Source organism: Cupressus sempervirens, chromosome 2, assembly GCF_028749045.1.
Source record: "Cupressus sempervirens isolate cs-2001-9-10 chromosome 2, ASM2874904v1, whole genome shotgun sequence".
NCBI classification, from domain to species: Eukaryota; Viridiplantae; Streptophyta; class Pinopsida; order Cupressales; family Cupressaceae; genus Cupressus; species Cupressus sempervirens.
The window spans coordinates 750,317,807-750,338,103 of NC_143119.1; positions in this window are offsets into that span (position 1 = coordinate 750,317,807).

A 20,297-nucleotide genomic window follows, 5' to 3' on the forward strand; every position below is an offset into this window, starting at 1 on the left:
TTTTTTGCCACTTCGGTATCCCATCCACCATCTTCACTGACCACGGAGGTAACTTTGAAAATCTCAACATGGAAGAATTGTGCACTTCCCTCCGCATCCATCACTACTTTTCTAGCCCATATTTCTCACAAGGTAACAGCCAGGTAGAGGCAACTAACAAAACCCTCCTCAAAATCCTAAAGAAAGTTGTTAATGATTTCGGCCATGATTGGCACCTAAAAATAAATCCAGCCCTATGGGCCTATCGAACTTCCTTCCGTACATCCACAGGCACAACTCCATACTCTCTAGTATATGGTGCTGAAGTGGTATTACCTATAGAAGTTGAACTTCCCTCACTATGCATATCTTTCTGAGGGAAAATCTCAAATGAAGAATACAGAGTAGCTAGGCTCACCCAACTAGATCTCTTAGACAAGAAGAGACAAAAAGCCTATGATCATCTCACAGTCTATCAAACTAGTCTCAAAAGAAATTTCAACAAGAAGGTGCTCCCACGACACTTTTAGCCAGGTGACATGGTCCTCAAAAAAAATATGAAAGTCCAAGCAGATCGAGAAAAGAAAGGCAAGTTTGAACATACTTGGCTTGGTCCTTATTTTGTCACAGCATCCTTTGGCTCTGGAGCCTATAAGCCTCCAATGGTGAAAACTTGGCAATTCAAGCACCTTGGATAGGTACTTTGGTGAAAACTTGGTAATTCTGGTACCTTGTGTACTAAGACTAATCCATTATCTATCACTATCCTATCCCTCATCCACTCACCCACCATCCCATAAAATACCTGCTTGTTTCCTTGGTGTTTCAACCAAATATCCAAAATTTGATGAAGCCTGTAAATACCTCTTGTACAGCTTATAAAATCTTGTACCTTAGCTTGTAAAATCTTGTACCAAAGCTTGTATTATACCTTGTAAATCTTGTACCATACCTTGTATATCCAAATCTTGTCCAAAGCTTGTACCATATTCCATCTTGTAAATAAGCTTGTATCCTATCACATGCACACACAAAACCCCATTTTCACTTAAGCTTTTTGAAAACCATCTACCTATCCACCTATCACCTATTATAGACATCCCATCCTTCAAAAACATTTCCATCTCACAAAAAACCAAAACATGAACAAACTTGAATATTTGTAACATATCTTGGTCCATCAGCTTGTACATCCTCTTTAGCTTAGTACCATTGTATCTATCTAGCTTTCATGTTAGTTCGTCCTTGATAAGCATCTTGCACACATCGCACAACCCCTAGTTAGCTATTTCAATGCATCATTTAGCTAGATCTCCTATCACCAAAGTGTTATCCTTCTTAGTTCAGCTTGCCAGACGCATCATCCAGATCCATCCACTTAGGTGCTCTCTAATAGATCCTTGCAGGATATAGCTTTCCTCATGTCTGATCTTGGTTTGTTAGTACCTCATCCTACCCATCTCATTGGCAAACAGCTCTATTTTAAATTTTCACTTTCTTTTGATTTGGAATCTTCCCTTTTGGGTCTTCAAATATCTTTTCCAAGCAATCTCCTTGTTCCCTCCTCAAGGTTTCCACGATCTTCCATATCATGGTATGCTGCGAATGGGGCAATCAGAGCATAAGGTCTTGATCATGTCTTTTTCTTGTTTTCTTTTTCTTCTTGTGGGTTACCCAGTGTCGTTTCCACACTGCTTCCTCTAGGATTCATGTGTGATACTAAGGCAATCCTTGCGTGTTTGTTTTGAGTCAGTTCATTAGTCCTTTGGATGGTTGGTGAAAAGGCCTTGATGTTCTTGGTAACCTTGGCAATTAACCAACAGTCCTATAGAAAATCTAGTGCTCAACTACATGGTGGTACTTCTCTTTGAAGTATCCCCCCGCTCAAAAAGCTCCAATGGATTCCCTTCATCTCCATTATCCCCCATCCATATCCAGCACCTATCTTAGCTTATGCATCAGTATCTCTTTGAATCACTCCTCATGCTTAGCTTTAGGGATCCACAATCCTAGTCTTAGGGATCCACCAATCAAATCAATCCACCAAGCTTTATCTTTTGAGATCCACAATCCTAGTCCTAGGGATCTTTGAAACCCATCTTCGGCCAATCTGACTCTTTGAAATCCTATTGCATCAGCTTTATCATCCCATCATCCATCTCCCTATCCTGGATTCCTTTTATAGTGCGCTGCTCCTCCATCCCCCCCCCCAATCCTAGAAAGTCTTAAGCTTGCTTTACTCTTGTGCATCTAATTCTCCTTTATCATTCTCCCATAGTGAGAGTTTGAGCTAATTCAGCCCCTTCTCTTTGCCAATCTGTGTCTTAGCTCATCTCAATTTCTTATACTTTTCAAAAAGTTGTCGAGCCTCATTTCTCTACCCGCCGCCTTCTTGAGGGGGCATCATCTAAGTCTAGTCTCTCCTCTTCTTATCTGAGACTGGGGCAACCTCATTGCTAAAACATCTTCTTCATCTCATCTTCATTCGAACTTCTTTGAAATAGTTTTGTCTCAACACTATGTCAAAGAGGGGCAAAATGTAGACACCTAAATTTGACCAACACTATGTCTCAACACTATGCCTTTAATCAACCCTTTACCCTATCCACTCACACTCATCCTCCTTGTGACAAGTGTCACCTTCCCATTGGTTCTAAACAAGCACAATCCATGTGCTCTCCTTTGAGTGCATCCTAGCCCTCCTTAAACCTTCATCTCTCCTTGCATCTTAGCCCTCCATCCCTCAAGCCCTTAGCCTATAAATTGAATCCCATCCCAATCCATTTAATCACAACCATTTGAGTAAAGTTATCATGTCTTTTTAAGAACCCAAAAGCCATACCCATACCCTTATAATGCTAAATTGAGAGCTCACAAAGCTACCAATTTTCCATTACCCATCTCCACCATTGAAGCAACTTTGAGCATCTTGAGCATACATCCACATCAAAGGACACATCTACAAAATCAAGAAAGAAATGAAGTGCTTCAACTTTTGAGGTTTGCATCTCTTATTTGTTTTCTTTGTCTAAGCATATATGTGAACTTAGTTTTGGGAATTCTTTCTTTAATTTTAATGTTCCTTGCACACTAAGATCTAGTTCTACAATCAAGAGTTCTATGCAATAGTTCAAGCCTTAAAGAAATGGAGGCATTATTTGTTGCCAAAAGATTTTTTCTTGTATACTGATCACCAGGCATTGTAGTACCTAAATAGCCAAGGTAAATTTAATCAGAGACATTTGAAATGGGTAGAGTTCATGCAAAGCTATACATTTGTATTGAAATATAGAAGTGAAAGGTCTAATAGGGTTGCAAATGCATTAAATAGGAGAAATTTTTTGCTAACAGTAATATAGGTTGAAGTGGTTGGGTTTGATAAACTCAAGAATTTGTACCCTAAGGATATTGACTTTGCAGAGGTTTGGAAGGCTTGTAAAGAACTTATTACTCTAGAGAAGACCTAGTGGCTAGATTACATGATTCAGGATGGTATGTTGTTCAAGGGAAGTCAATTGTGTATTCCAAAGAGTTCCATGAGGGAAAACTTGATCAAGGAGAAGCATAGTGGAGGAATGGCAGGACACTTTGGTCAAGATAAGACCATTGCATTATTAGAGAACATTATTTTTTGCCTCAATTGTCATAGGATGTGAAGATGTTTGTGTAGAATTGTCAAGTATGTCAAATAGCCAAAACATTTAGTCACAATACTGGACTCTATCAACCATTGCTTTTTCTATTGAAGCCTTGGGAGGACATAAGTATGGATTTTGTTCTTGGATTGCCAAGGACACAAAGGGGTAATGACTTAGTATTTGTGGTGGTTGATAGGTTCTCCAAGATGGCACATTTTATTCCATGCTACAAGACTCATGATCCAATTCATATTGTAAATTTTTTTCTCAGAGAGGTTGTGAGGCTACATGGTCTCCCAAAAAGTATTGTTTCTGAAAAAGATACTAAATTTGTTGGGTATTTTTGGAGGACTTTTTGGAAGAAGTTGAAGATAGAATTGAAGTTTAGTTTTGCACATCATCCACAAATTAATGGACAAACAGAAGTAGTGAATAGAAGTCTGTAAAATTTGTTGAGGTGTTTAGGAGGAGATAAACCCAAGGGATGGGATTTGATTCTACCACAAGTAGAATTTTCTTACAATAATTCTATGAATAGGAGTACCGGTAAATCACCATTCCAAATTGTGTATGGGAGTAGTCCAAGAATTGCACCAGATTTGAAGAAGATAGAGAAAGGGGACAGGACAAGTGTCGAAGCAGAAGACTTTGTTGAAGATGTCAAGAACCTACATGAGGAGGTGCAAGCACATATTACCAAGATGAACCTATAGTATAAGGATAGGGTAGATCAAAAGAGTAGACATAAGGAGTTCTAATTTGGAGATCACGTTATGGTATATTTGAGGAAGGAACAATTTCTAATGGGTTCCTACAACAAGCTGAAGATGAAGAAATTTGGCCCCTACAAAATTTTGAAGAAACATGATTCGAGGAATGCATATGAGGTGGAGTTGTTAGATGGGATTCACATTTATCCTATTCTCAATATTGCAAACTTAACAAAATATCATGATGATGGTGCAAATGAGGAGTTGATGTTGGAACCATGTCTAATTCTACTTCTATGAAGGAAGAGATTGAAGAAATTTTGGATAGCCATGTGGGCCAAAGTACCAAAAATAGGTAGTATGAGAAATACCTGGTGAAGTGGAAAGGATGACCAATAGAAGACTCAACTTGGATATTCACAATGGAGGTTTCCCATTTGGTTTTTCCTCTACCAGCTATAAAGTGATAGGGTCAATTTCCAATCTACCTTGGTTGTCTGATGCAAGAGCATCCAATGGTGTAAGGGAAATTCTGTATCACCCAAAAATATTCTTAGTGTTATTTTTTGTTTAATTTGTTTTCATTTCTAGATACCCATTTGGGTCAAATAAGGATTCCAACTTTCATAATTCCACTATTGGTTTTCTAGGTTAGAGTTTTTGAGCACCTTGGGATATGTGCCAATATAAAAAATAGGTTATTTTGTAATTGAGCTATAATTATAATGAGTTAGAGGGTGTAATTTTCAGGGATGATTATACTTTTAATTTAAAGCACTCCAAAAAAAGAATCAATTCAAAAGGCTTTAGGGTTTGAAAGTTATTACAGTTTCAAATCGCTTAGAGACCTCCTAAGAGCACTTCAAAGTTAGATTTGAGGCACTAAATAGCCTCATACTAGCCCAAAAAATGGGGGACAAGAGAAGTTGGTCCATAAGTCTATAGATCACTTGGAGAGCTTTCTAAAAATGTAAATGGTTCATCAATTAGAGTCTTGGAGCAAAAGTTATGCCTCTTGAAAGTTGGACTACCATTTATGGATTCTTCTAATTTTACACTAACTTTTGACGTGTTTTCTAGAACCTTCTATTTTGGAGGTGGATTCCAAATGGAATATTCTAAAATTTATTCCTAACCCTAAACCTAATTTGGTTTACTTGAGGACGTTTCTAGCATTGTAAAGGTAGTTTTTGGTGGAGTTTGAGAGAAGGTACTAGAAGAAGGGCTTTCTCCAGAATCTGATAACTTTGTAAGCCCATAGGGCATGTCATGGAGTCTATTTTCACTGTACTAAATGTAGTAGAATATCACTTCTAATAATAATATTCCCCTTTTCCTATTGCGTTCATTTTTTCTTGGGTTGCATCCCCATTAAAATCTCTTAACAGAGATTACTTAAAATCTTTTCTTATAAATCCTCTAACAAGGTGGAATTTCTAGATTTAAGTATCTTTAGACCTCTAACCAAGCCACTCCTAATAGGTTGATTCAAATCTTTTTAAGAGGGTCACACCTAGAAATGTGTTTTGTAACCTTTAATAGGGTTGGCTCCTAAGAGGGCTCACTTTAGAAGAGTGAAAAGTTGTGACTAGTTACATTGGTGGTTTTCCCAAATTGGGTTTCCACATTAAATCTTGATGTCTCATGTGTTTATATTATTTTCTTACTACTTTATCTTCCTACAACTAAGTTAATAAAGATTAATATACATTATTATCACAAGATTTGTTTGTTAACCAAGTTACAGTGAATTTCTAGCTCTAACCGAGTTGTGCAAGGATTTGAATTAATAAGAAGTTTGTATGGACATCTAAAGAATTTGGAACTATTTTAGTGGTAACTAATTCACCCCTCCCCTCTTAGTTACTCATCTTATATTTCTAATAGGTTAATGTTTTATCTATTGTAGAGGTAGAGTATTTTGCTACTACAAAGGCATCCAAGGAGATGATATAGCTTCAATTCTTCATGGAAAAATTAGGACACCACATAGGGGTAATTATTTATTTACAAATAGACAGAGTGACACTCATCTTTCCAAGAACTCTATTCTACATTCAAAGAAAAAAACACATGCAATTGTGATACCCTTTCATTTGGTCAGTTTTGGATGATGGATAGTTAAAGTTGGAGAAGATACATATAGATGATAATCCAATAGATATGTTTACCAAGGCAATAACAAGGGAGAATTTTAACTCCACTTCAACTTTGGTTGGTCTTCTAAACTAAATAGAATAAAAGAATAGCAAGGTCTAGGACGGTTTGATATTCCAATGGGAGCTATAGGTCTAGCGATGCTATGATTTATCTCCAAGTGGGAGGTTACTATTGTTGATTTTGACTAGTCTTCAAGTGGGAGATTGTTGTGATGTGGAGGCTAATCAAACTTGAAGGTTTATTCATTATGGTTTCCCCCTAGATTATTTCAATAAGGATTTGGGGCAGTTCCCCTTGTGGGGTGACTCACTATTATAAAAGGCATCGACTACTATTTTTCTATTGGATGACTTATTCTAGCCCTAATTTTGTAAGTGGAAAAAGATTGTATAAAATGGCTTAGGGTTAGGGATTTCATAATGTATGATGAGATTGTAGCTTCTTGCGATGATATTGAGTTGTACGGGATTGAAAATTGTAAACACTATATAATAATAATATGGGACTTATTGTTGGTGGACATAGCCTAGGGATTGGGTGAACCATGTTAAATCCTTGTCTCTTGTGTTCTCTTCTGCATGGTTTATTATTTTTTAATATTGGTTATATTTGCATGTAATGATTATTTCTCTTTGTTGTTCATCCCAATATGTATTAGACTTGGATGATGAATAAATCAAACAAAAAGATACTATGTTAACTCGTAATGCACTAGTTAGAGTCCATGATACATTGACATAAATTCACTTCACCAATCTCAATTGTATTACAAAAATCACTTAACAGTGCTCAAGATAGCTTTCAAATGCTCAAATGAAAGAAAATTAGGTGCAAAATGAAATGACTTTCCTCTATTTATCATTTAGAATTAGATGTTGCAATCTAAAATGGCTTAAATAGTACCTATACTAATGGTAGAATTAGTATCTTTACATCAGTTAATGGATGCTCATTGATTAGTGCTTCTCCAATTGTTATGACCAAAATTAAACAAATGTATACTTTGAAATATTTAGTACAATCATCAGAGAGTTCTTCCAAATTTCTAAAATCTTAATAATAATAAAAAGCATACAAACTTACACCATAGTGTGCATATATACCATACCACTCTTAAATTCAGGGGGCTAGTAATGAGTTTCCTTTATGTGCTCCCCCTAAGAAAATAAAAAGGAGGGTAATTTTCCTTCATGTGACTTGATATTTTCTTGCTTCTTTCTTTCTTCAACCAAGTCTTCATCATCTCACTTCTGATCTCATCAAGACTTACAAGATTCTTCATTTTTCCTTCATGTGGCTAGGAGACTAATTCCTAATTTTGCAATCTCTTGCAAGGTGACCAACCTTCTTGCAATGAAAACATATTATTGGAAGACAAGTTTTAGTATTACCTTTTTGTGCTCTCAGACTACAATTATCTATTAGATGCCCAAACTTACCACATATTAAGCATGTATCCTTCAGTTGTTGCTCTCCTCTATAATAGTTCACTTGTTGGATAGGTGACCTAAGAATTTTCACATTAGATCTACATTCCTCAACTTTATACCCATATTTGTTGCATCTATAACAATATCCATTTAAGATATTATTACTAGATCTATTGTTAGGTGTAGATCTACACTCATATGCAACATGACTATACTTATGACAATGATAGCAATGACCTTCAAATGAAAAGGACTTATTCACTAGTTTTCCTCTACACACATGTGTAGTATGACCCATCTTTCCATAGTTAAAACAAGTAGATTTGTTAGACCTTTTTCCTAGACTATTTATGGCTCCCTTTTGACTGTAGTATTTCTTTTTGGATTCATCTTTGGAAGACTCGTCAATCATAAGTGTTTATTTGGCATGTATAACCAAGACCACTTGTGTCATTGTGTCATCATTGGTTCTTCAATTAGTCATCAAACTTTTGTAAGCTTCCACTATATTTCTTTGGCTTTTCATTTGCATCTTTCTTAATTTGCAATTCCTTCTTCAATTTATGGTTTTCCTCTTTGATCATTTGTTTATTAGTCCCAATTATTTGATTCTCAAACATTCTTTGAGTGAAGTTTCTCATGCATGATGGTGATCTATTAGGATATACTGAAAATTTGTTCCTTGTTTTCCTTTAATGCATTCTCTAAAATTTTATTTTTGTCCTCAATAATTTTCCTTTCTTCCTTAGCTTCTCTCTTTTCTTCAAAATCCTCATGCATCCTAATAGACTAGCTTTCAAGTTCTTTTTTCAGGTTTTCCACTTTATCTTTAAGCTTATGATTCTTTTCCATCATCTTTTCAACTACTTCCTTATATTCTTTGGGCATGGATCCTTCAAATAACTAATAAAATTAGTCTTGTCTTTCATTCATCTTTTCAAGGAGTTCTATTCTAATGGCTATGGACTTTCTCATCTTCTCCTACAACTCTTGAATTGTCTAGTTTTCACTTTCAAGTTTCTTCTTATACCTATAATTCTCCATGGTTGTAGATCTTTCCCTTAAATGTTTAGGCTTATTATCAAGAGTACCAAAGCTCTAATATTAGTTGTGAGGATTTGTAAGTACTAAGAGAGGGGTGAATCAATATATGTAGGTAATATAAAAATTATACCATCAATATATTGAACAAATATACAAACTTCCAAGTGGAAAATCGTTTAACATATGCAAATAAATAAAATATAATAATGTCAAACTATTGTGGGGTTTATACTCACAAGCTCATTATTATAGTAAATAAGTTTCCCTATTAGGAGCTTACAAATACCCTTTTTCATTCACCTTGTTAAGAGTGATGTGCACATTATCAAAAGTATAAACATGTTTATAGAGATCTACCTTGTTAAAGGATTTCAAATACTCTTTTAAGAGCTTACCCAATTAACAGATTTGCAATAAGAACTTTTTAGAGTTTACCCAATTCTGGGATTTTTCTTGTTGCAACTATTAGGAAATAATGATATCTTTGATCTAGATATGCCATTTCTTTCATGTCAGATCTAATTCACCCTCTTCTCTACTACAACTTATCTCTATCATACTCTGCATTGTATCTTGATTGCAACCTTAACACTTTGAAATGTGCCACACTTTTGTTCATCACAAACCTTCTTAAGAATAATTTATAGACATGACTTTTTTCCTCTTAATCCTAGCCTTTTTTCAAACCTTAAGCTTTCTACTCAAACATCTTAAGCATTTCAAATATCTCAATGAATTAATACACTTATCATGACCATGTTAGCCTTCAACAAGAGATTTCCTATCCATTGTTTAAGGTAGTCAAACATGTTTTGACTCCTCCAATGCAAACATAAAATTTCCTTATACTTTCTCATTAATCCAAACAATGTAAATTTATTATTACCATAATTTTTAAAACTTCATCCTCAAATCACCCAATAAGATCACTCAAACTATATCATTCAATGATCTCGAATCTTCTAAATGTCTTCAAGTATTCTTTCTTTACATGACAAAAATGATAACTCAAAATCTTTTCACTAGATAATCAATTAGGTTGTGGTTGTGACTATGCAATACAATAATCATATAGATGTTGCATGCGTGATTGTATCTTGTAAATCTACTTCTGCCTTGACCAATATGAAGGCTCTTTGTATGTTTTTAACTTCTTTATTATATCACTAATCATAAATTGATGTCCATTGATCATGTCATCTCAAATGCTTTGTTATATCACCAATCATTGGTTTATCAATGACAACCAAACATATTCCTCATATGATTTTCACCAATCTTCTATTATAATGCAAAACATCATAATCCAATCAACCAACACTAGTTCCAATAATTTTGACTTATTCTCCCTAATATGCTTGATATACTCCCCTTAGCTCATTCTTCCTATTCTCTTTTTTCTCCCTATTATCTTAATCTCTCCCTTTGACAACAATTTCAAAGAGGTAATGTTTCATAGTATGTATTACTTACTTACAACTTGTCAAATATTACCTTATAGTTTGTCTTGGTTGATTTTGTAGATATATCATGTGATTTTTGTAAATGCCTTAGAGCAATAATTTTATCATTCAATCTTGTAGTTGTCTCAATCATACTTTTTTATGGCATCTGTGTCTAGTAAGGAAGGTGTTTCTTTTTCCTTCTTAATTTTTTTTTTGTAGCGTCCATTGTAGGGGGTAAATAAGATTATAGCTCTAGAAGATTCATCAATTTTTTATTATCTTCCTATTTTTGTTAAATTATCTTGTGTAGAATCTTCTTTATCTCTCCATTGTATGAATTAATTGAGCTTTACATTGGATCAAGAAAAACACTTACTTTCTCTATCTCTTTATTTTTCACCTTTCTATTGTCTAGATCCTTAAGAGATCTTGAGAAAATTGATACATTAGTGAACAAACTTCCTACTTCATTCAATATTTATTTGCTGTTCTTCACTAGATCTATTAGCTTCTATTGGTATATAGTGATTTTGTCAATCATTTTTCTTATCATTCTCTTCTCCAAGATCTCTTCAACAATTTCAAAATTTTTGTGGTCTGCAAATCTGGACATTGATCATAAATTTCTTTGATTAAAGTTTCCATCTAATGAATTATTGAATCTCCTTCATTGTATGTTGTATCAGGAACTAATTCAACTAAAATGTTTCTAAATTTTCCTAGGACTTTTTATTTCTTCTTCTTTAGTCTCTCCTTATCACTTATGGCTTTCAGCTTTACATTTTCTAAGTACTCAAATAATTTATCAAGCTTCATCTTAGAAATGTATATCAGTGTAAGAATGATATCTTCTTTTCCTAAATCTACTTCTTCTTCTTCTAAAAGGATATACACCATTTTCTAGAATATCTTATCCATTTAATCAATTGTAGGGTCTTTATTTATTACACCTCTCTTCTTCAGCTCTTAGGCTTCCCTATCTAATTTAGTTATTTTTTGCTTCTTCCTCTTCAGAGTGCTTTAGCTCAATCTTTTTCTTCCTAAGGTTATTTTTCTTAGAAGTTCCTTGGCCTCTCTTCCTTTTTGGTTCACTCTTTGTTTCTTTTCCTATCGATCTAGTCTTCTTTCTCTTCATTCTTATGTATGATGCAATAATGTTAGTTGACAGGTCTTGAATCACTACATTAGCATAACTTTGATGTGTTTTCTTTCTCACCACCATTTCTCTATATTGGCTTGTTGACATAATTTTTAAATTTCTTTTAGTCATTGTGTCTTCAAGTCCTTTTAGAAATATTCATAGGCTTCATTAAATTTTGATGCAAGGGAGGTAGGAGAAACCTCAAGGATGAATGCCCAAACCAACCTACTAGAGTAAGGACACTATGGAACAACATAAAACATATAGGAAATAATAGAATTAAATTAATTTCATGTGGGTCCAATGCAATTCAATTACAATGTGTCAAGAATAAGACTGCCTAGTTGCAGCCTTCTTATTACAACATAAATCCAATATGCAAGCTCAATTACTCAAGAGCCTAACCTCCAAATCACATCCTTTTAGATTTCTACCTCTAGATGCCTATTAAATAACATAATATAATATAGCCATCAAGAAACAAAGGTCAACTAAAGAATTATAATTTCTAAAATCAATAAAAATGTTACATCAGATAGGTCCTAGCCCAAAAGGGGGAAACCAAAAACCAAATAATTAAGCATAAGAAGAGATGTGATATTAGAGCTAGGTCCACATGAGATCCAATAATCCATGTGTAAATCTATGAGATATAGCATGCACACAATAACTTTTTACACAAAAATTCCCATATGTTGAATGAGGTGCCAACAAAAAACATATCATGGGCAAGAATAAATGAGAACACAACACTGACAAAACATTAAGAACATAAACCAAAGGTGAAATATCCATGATATGTCCACTCTAAGAACTCATTCTCATATGAGAAACAAAGTAATAACATCAACATTGTTCACACAATTAGAAAACTAGAAACAAAAAACAACAATATCTTTTTGATTGATGTAAGATCATATGTTGCATTCATGGAAGTGTTTGTCACTGATTTCAACATACATATTGTTTTGTGATATTGACAAGAAAGTAGTGAGAGATTGAGGTTACCCATTTTGAGGATTGAAGATAAGGTTCTACACAATTGAGGAAGTGTTCTACAGAGTTTCCTAATGATGTTCTTAAGAGTGTGAGTAGAAACCAAAAATATGAAGATAGTGGATAGTTACTCAATATTTACTGAAGATGATGTTTAAAAAAAGTTCATGTGTAGAAGTTGTTGATGTTTTGATTATATCTCCTAAAAAATACATAATCTAGTTAATCAAGATTGTATAAAGGTAGAAGACATGATGAAGATGGTATGGTCAAATGCAAACATCCAAATGAGCATCATGTGAAGAGTTATGAAGACTGTGATCCACCAATTTCGTTGTAATTGTGAAAATATGTAATATTGCAATATAACATGTAAATATCATATTTTAATATGGTCTTATATTATTATTGCAAATTGAGAAATCCCTAAGGCCAACTATATGACTTATTCTAGGACTTTACAAAAAGGAAGGATGATTTCCTTAGTTATAATCATCCGATGTGGATATTTGTGAAATGCAAGTATGTGAACTTGTATGTGAGATCCAGTTAACTTGATATTGATTATATTTTGATTAGAGAAGTGTTTGGTGATGTTGAGGCATAGTGAGCTGAAAAAGAGACTATATTTGGAAAAGAATTTTCCTTCAATAGTTGTGTCCTTGTATTATTTTGAGAAGGATAATACTAAGGCTAGTTGGACCATGAGCTCAATGGTCTTGCCCCTAAATTTATTTGAACAATGGGTCCTTATATATTCCACAACTCATAACAGGGTTGGAATCCCTCAACAGGGATTCAAAGTCTCCTTACATGGACTAATATGTACTAAATTTGTTTTTTTGACTCCTAATAGGGTTCATGCTCTTAAAAGGAACTTCTATATTAGTACATCATTTTCTAGGTACCATCCCTATCGATCGGGTTCTCCCTTTGATCAAGGTTTTCCCTAGTTAACAAAATATAGTGTTGTTGTGTATGGTTGTCTTTTTTTAGTTGTTGCATTTATTGTTTACATATTTTTTATTTAATAAGGATATTGAGAGTTTTTTTAATCTGGTAACTGACTTCCCCCACCCCTCTAGTTATCTAGGAGGACTTTACTTTCTAGCAATTAGTATTAGAGCATCAAGTCCTTGAAGGAAAATATTTATAGCTTAAGGAAATCTATGGTGAATCATTTCAAAAAATAAATTATGAAGTTTGATGGAGTTAACTATGACAGTTAGAAAGAGGAGGTGTTTTTATGCATGGGTCTAGGATATTGGCTGATCATTAAGAGAAAAAATGAAATGGTTGATGAAGATAAGGTTGAAGATTGTCACAAAGGTTAGAAAGATAAGTTTATGTGTAATATGAATGTTAGAGAAGAACTTTTGATAACTCTTCCTGGAAATGAGTTCAGTCAAGTAAAATATTTTAATTTAGCTCATGAGATTTGGAAAGCTTTTGAATCTACATTTGAAGGTGATAAACATGGTAGAAAAGTTAGATTGAAGAATTGGATATGTTTATTTCAAGAAGCTAAAATGATGGAAGATAAATATGTAAGTTATTTTGGTATAATATTAGAGATAGTTACAAGAATTAAAGATTTTAATGGAAAAAAGCATGAAGATGAAATTGTATGGAAGATCTTGAAAACTTTGACACCTACATATAAGAAGTCAAAACAGATCATTGAATAATTTATAGCTTGGATAGACAATTTCACAAGAGAAACTCTTCTTGGGAGGTTAGAATTAGCTGAGATAGGAATGAGACAAAGTGGAAAACTACCTATAATTGAGACCTCTTTCAGCACATTAAATGTTTGACCTACTTTGACAAGAAGTGTGAGTATAAGTGGAGATTATGCTAATAGCATCCAAGGAGAATTAGAAGAAGAAAAGAATATTGAGAAGGTCTTGCCTTGCTTTTTTAGAGAGAACCTAAAGGTACGCAAATATTTAATTGTTGGAAATGTAATGAGTATGGTCATTAATCTTCTAAATGGCCTATGAGAGAAATAAATTATAAGAATAAGCCTTATAAGCCAAGAACATGTCTATATACTACTAATAAGGAATTAGATGCTTGTGTGGAAAGATTCTTGAGTGAAAGTGGTGAGATAGGATTAGTTTCTATTAATGAACAAAGCCTAAAAAAGAAGAAGTTAGAGAAGAAAAGGCATTAGTATCACAAGTTGAAAAGAAGAAGCCTAATTAGATTTTTGATAGTGGTTTTTCTCATCATATGACTAGAGATATGAATAAATTTATTGAATTCAATTGCTATGATGGTGGAATTGTTAGAGTTGGAAATAATGCAGTTTGTCACATTAAAGGAAAAGGATCTATTACTCTTGATGAAAAGACTAATACTGATGATGTTTACTTTTTTGATGGCTTGAACCATAATATTTTGAGTGTTAGACAATTAGTTGACAAGGGTTATAAATTGGAATTCATAGAGAAGATGTGCATTATCAAAGATAAAGATGGTAAGTTGATTGGTACTAGTACAAGAACAAGAGGTCATATTTTTTAGTTGAATCCTACTGAGATGACATGTTTAGTTGCTAAGGTGGGTAATAGTTGGTTGTGACATAAGATATTATGACATATAAACTTTGATAACATTATGAAAGTGAGCACTAAATTTGTTGTTAGATATTTGCCTAAAATTATGAAGCCTACTAACATGATATGCAAGGAATGTGCTATAGAAAAGTAGAAAAAAAGTTCATTTCCAAGAAAGAAGTTAACCACATTTACAAAGTTTGAGATTGTACACACATTTTTTAGTGGTCCTACAAAGACAAGAGCTTTCTACAATAAAAGGTATTTCACATGATTCTTGTTGATGATTTCACTGGGATGATGTGGGTAGCATTTCTTAAAGAAAAAAATGAAGTATTTGAGAATTTTAAGATATTCAGGAATAGTGGTGAAAATAAATGTGGATTAAAGATTAAATATTTCAGGTCTAATAGAGGTGGGGAGTTACTTCAATTGATTTTAACATTTTTTTATGGAGTAAATGGCATTAAGAGATAACTTTCAGCTCCTAAGACTCTGGAACATAATGGTATACCAGAGAGAAGAAAAAAATATGTAATAGACACAGCAAGAGCTATTGTGTTTGAGAATAATGTGGCAAAGATATTCTAGACAAAAGTAGTAAATACAAAAGTGTACACTATGAACATAGTACAAACTAGACAAGGTAATGATAAGACAACCTATGAACTATCATTTGGACATGCACCATTAGTTAAGTATTTCATAATCTTTGGAAGGTGTTACATCAAAAGGGATGATGACATTGGAACGTTTTAATCAATAAATTATTAATGTATTTTTCTTGGTTATTCAATGAAAAGAAAATCTTACAGATGTTTTAATCAAAAAATTGAGACTATCGTTGAGAGCACAAGTGTTAAAGTTGATGAGACAATCCAAATGAAGAGACTAATCCAAGGATTAATCAAGAGAAATTTGATTTGTTTTATGAAACTGACATTGATTTGCAGAATAAGATTCAAGTTGTGGAACAGAGAGAAGAACCAAGGATAAAACCTAGAGAAGAGGTCAAAGCTGAACTTGTGTCACGTAATAAGAATTTGATAAAGAATCACCTTATGATAAGGAATAAGGTACATGAAGAATTGTTTTTTATTTCTAAAATTGAACCTAAAAGTGTTGATGAAGCTAGTAAAGATGATAATTGGATTAAAGCTATGAGAGAACAACTATATCAGATTAAAAATAAATAAAAACTGGAAATTGGTTCCTAGACCTAAGGATAAGAATGTTATTGAAACTAAGTAGATTTTCAGAAATAAGATGAATGAACAAGGTGAGGTTGTGAGAAACAAAGAAATATAGGTATGTAAAGGTTAGTCATAGCAAGAAGCAATTACTTTTTCACTTATTGCTAGAATAGAAGCAATTAGAATGTTTTTGGCATATGCATATAACAAGGAATTAAAACTATATTAGATGGATTTTGTAATCATCCAAAAATGGTCGTCTAGACTATTAGCCCCCTTTCTTGCATTTTTGCATCCATCACTTATCTTTGATCAAATCCTCAAAATATATTTACTCGATTATAACCTATGGTTTGACCACTTTATCCTAAGCCTCTTATTTAATTAAAAGAACTTTCTCTCTTTTAATTAATAAAAAGTCCCACTTCCCACTTATCCTAAGTTTGCACACATAAAGCATTATTCCTATTTAAAAAATAAAATAAAAGGCATTTTTGTCTACACATGAATGCACAACTTTCAATCTGATTTCAAAATAACTTTAATTCTCCTCCACACATCTTTTGCCTCTTAAAGTCAACCGTTGATCTTGATTAGGTAATATTTTTGTGCACATGGATTACTCAAGATGCATTTTCCACCCTTGATTATTCCTCTCTTGGATTTTGATCTCAACTTTCCATTTTTCTTTAAAAGGAGGGTATCTCCCCATTCTTGCATAGGTGAAGGAGTTGGAGCTATTATCACACTGGCAGTTTGAAATCTTGGTACATTGGAGTCTCAATGCATTATTGGTGTCTTGGAATCCTTGGAGCTTTCCCTCATCTTATTTCATGGATCTTGTTCACTGTGGCTAGGTTAGCATCTATCCATCTTGCATTACAATTCCTAGATTATCTTGTTTTTCTTCATTGCATTGCATTGCACTTTTACTTTCACCATAGCTAGGTCTTGTATCTCATTTAGCTTAGACCTTTCATTTTATTTGAATCTTCCATGCTATGTGGGTTCATTTGAGAGTCATTATCATATTGTTATTTTCTTACTTCATCCTTGTACGTCATAGATAGGAAGCTATAGGTTGACTCTTGAGAAACTTATCATGGGTTTACTTGAGTGTAATATCCTATAGAAGTGTGTCCACATTTTTCACACATATTTTTTGCACCCACAATGGGGCTGGAACCAATATCTAGCTCTACATTCTTGTATTTAGTGTTTTACTTTATTTTCTACAATTACAGATGAAATAGTGCTTTTGTGTACTTTTTCAATGCTTCCATACTTTGTTTCAATGCTTCTACAAGTTTTTGCAATGTATTTGATTACTAAAATAACATTTTTATTTAGTCTTTTAGCACATTTAACTAGTTTTGTAGTGCTTTTAAAAAATTTACAATTTTTTGTTCCATTGCTATCATAATTTTGTCAATAGGGTTTTAGTGCATTTATATATTATTTTAGCACATTTGAACATTTAAGGAGTACTTTTGAGCATTCCTATAGTGCTTTTGAGAAATCTTGGAGTGTATTTTCTTATTTTTGTAGCACATTTACTTTGCATATTGTCATCTTCCTTCTGCAAGGAGTTTCATGCATTTTGAAGTGTTTTAGCACATTTGTAACTTTCTATAGCATATTTGCAACTTTTTGTTGCACATTCAAAAATTTCTATAGCACATTTTCAATTTTTCGTTATGCATTTGCAAATTTTTTTTGCGCATTTCCAACTTTCTATTGTGCATTTGCAACTTTCTACTGCTTAGCAAAGAATCTTGTAACTATGCCAATTTCCAATGCAATATCAAGTCTTGTGTGAACCACATACTGAAGTTTCCCAATTTGCACCTTTATGTTGCACATTTCCAACATTCTATTGTGCATTTACAACTTCTTTTTATACATTGGCAACTTTCTATAGTGCATTTGAATATTTCTATGGTGCATTTGAAAAAAAGTTTTGAGCATCTTTTTTATCATCTTGCATAACTTGTTGCACTTTTGGTCTCTATTTTAGCACTTTTATAATTTGTTCCAGCGCTTTTGCACCTTTCTATTTTTCTTTTACTACTTTATGTAGTGCTTTTAGTGCTTTCTGCAATGCTTTTAAAGTTTCTATAGTGCTTTTATTCTATTGTGCACTCTTAGAGACCAGATTGCTTTCATTTCAATTCTCTAATTTTTTGATAGGTACTAATACTAATTTTGCAAGGATTGCATTCATTTTTCAAGATCTTTGATACCCTAACTTGGTTTATTTGTAGGGTTTCCTAAATTGCTTGCCAAATTACTCATTAAAAAAATGCACATCAAAGGACTTTCTTGCTAAAAGGGCTACTAACATTTGTTTGAAGGGTTTCCCTAGATAAAATAACTATGTCTCTATTGTGCTTGCCTAGTTTAAGCTAGATTTCATTTTTACATAGGCACATAATTACTTGCTTTACTAAAGCTTGTCATTTGGTAGAAGAGGATGCTCTTCACCTTTAGGTGAATCAAAAATCTTGACCCATTTTATATGCCAAGGTGGAGTAAGGGGTACATGAGTTTTCTTGGCATGTCTTTAGGAAGCTTTAGGAGCTTGGGTTGCATTGGTATGAATCCTTGTAACCATGGTTCTTGGTGTTAGTCATTTTTGTTTAGTCTAGAATCTTGTAGTCAGCCTTCTCTTGAGAGCTCAAGAGGAACAATCCAAGTGGGGAAAAGTGATACTAACTCTTCCAACTCACTATAAACTCAAGTCTATAAAGGACACAAAACCTTGGTAGACATAGTACTTATCTTCATCTAGTGGAAGTACTTGTGGGATTGTGACCATGATGAAATAATTAGGTGAGAATTCTTAAGGTACTCTTGTGGTTGTGAGGTTCATTATCATCTGATAAGGTGTCCTGTATCAGGAGTAAAAGGAGTGTTATGAATGGAAGCCCTTACTAAGAAGCTAGGATAGAGGATACCCTTATTTGTTGCTTAATATCTTCTTGCAAGGATTGATCCTAGTGGACTACTCAAATCACCCCAAGATTTGACTCACCATATGTGTCTCTTTAGATTGGAAAACCTATCTATGAAAAATTCAATAGCTATTGTGGGAAACAACTTTGTGTGAGGCAATGAAGCATCAAGTTGTGGGCCAACGTATTTAGTAATCAACTGTGTCCTTTAGGTAGATATTTCTTCATGTGCTCTCGAATGTGTTAGACCTGTGGAAATATTTTGAGCAAACACATGATGATAATGTTGACATTATGATTATTTTTTTCATTAGTGACAACACTTACTCAATTCTAAATGCTTACCGAGCATCTAGTGCTTACCTTGTAAGCTTAGCAGTTATGCAATTTACATTGAGAATTCCTTAAGCTACCAAGTAAATACAGACAATGTGAAGACCAACAGTGTCTACCAAGTTCCTTAGTGTCTATAGTGCTTCATAGTGTCTACTGAGTAGTAAGTTTGTGTCATGGAGATTTAGTTCAAACCAAGCATTGGAAGAAGTAATGTTCATCGAGTGAAGCAAGGTAAACTCAATGTGCAGTATCTACCGAGTGACACTACATCTACCAAGTCACCAGTAGTTACCAAGTTTAGAACTGCATCGAGTGATTAGTATGGACCAAGCCTTCACTTCTACTAAGTGCATGATCACTAATATATTTGGTATCAATTTGTGACAGCTATGTGTCGAAATTACAACAGCAATGTGTCGCCACTACGACAGTAATAGACGTCATTGTTTTTTAGTTGCAAATTACGATGTCTATCCTATACCATCATAATTATGAGGCCCATTTGTTGCTATGAAACCACTTTATTATGACATTAACCCCATCACAATTCTTGTGGCTGACATCCCAATTGCGATGGACACCCTAGTAATTGCAACGGTAGTTGGCATCACTGCCACAACAACCCCGCTGCAATGCTTGTGGCTAATGTTGCAATTGCGATAGACATCCTAGCAATTGTGATGATAGTTAACGTTGATGCTATAGTAGTC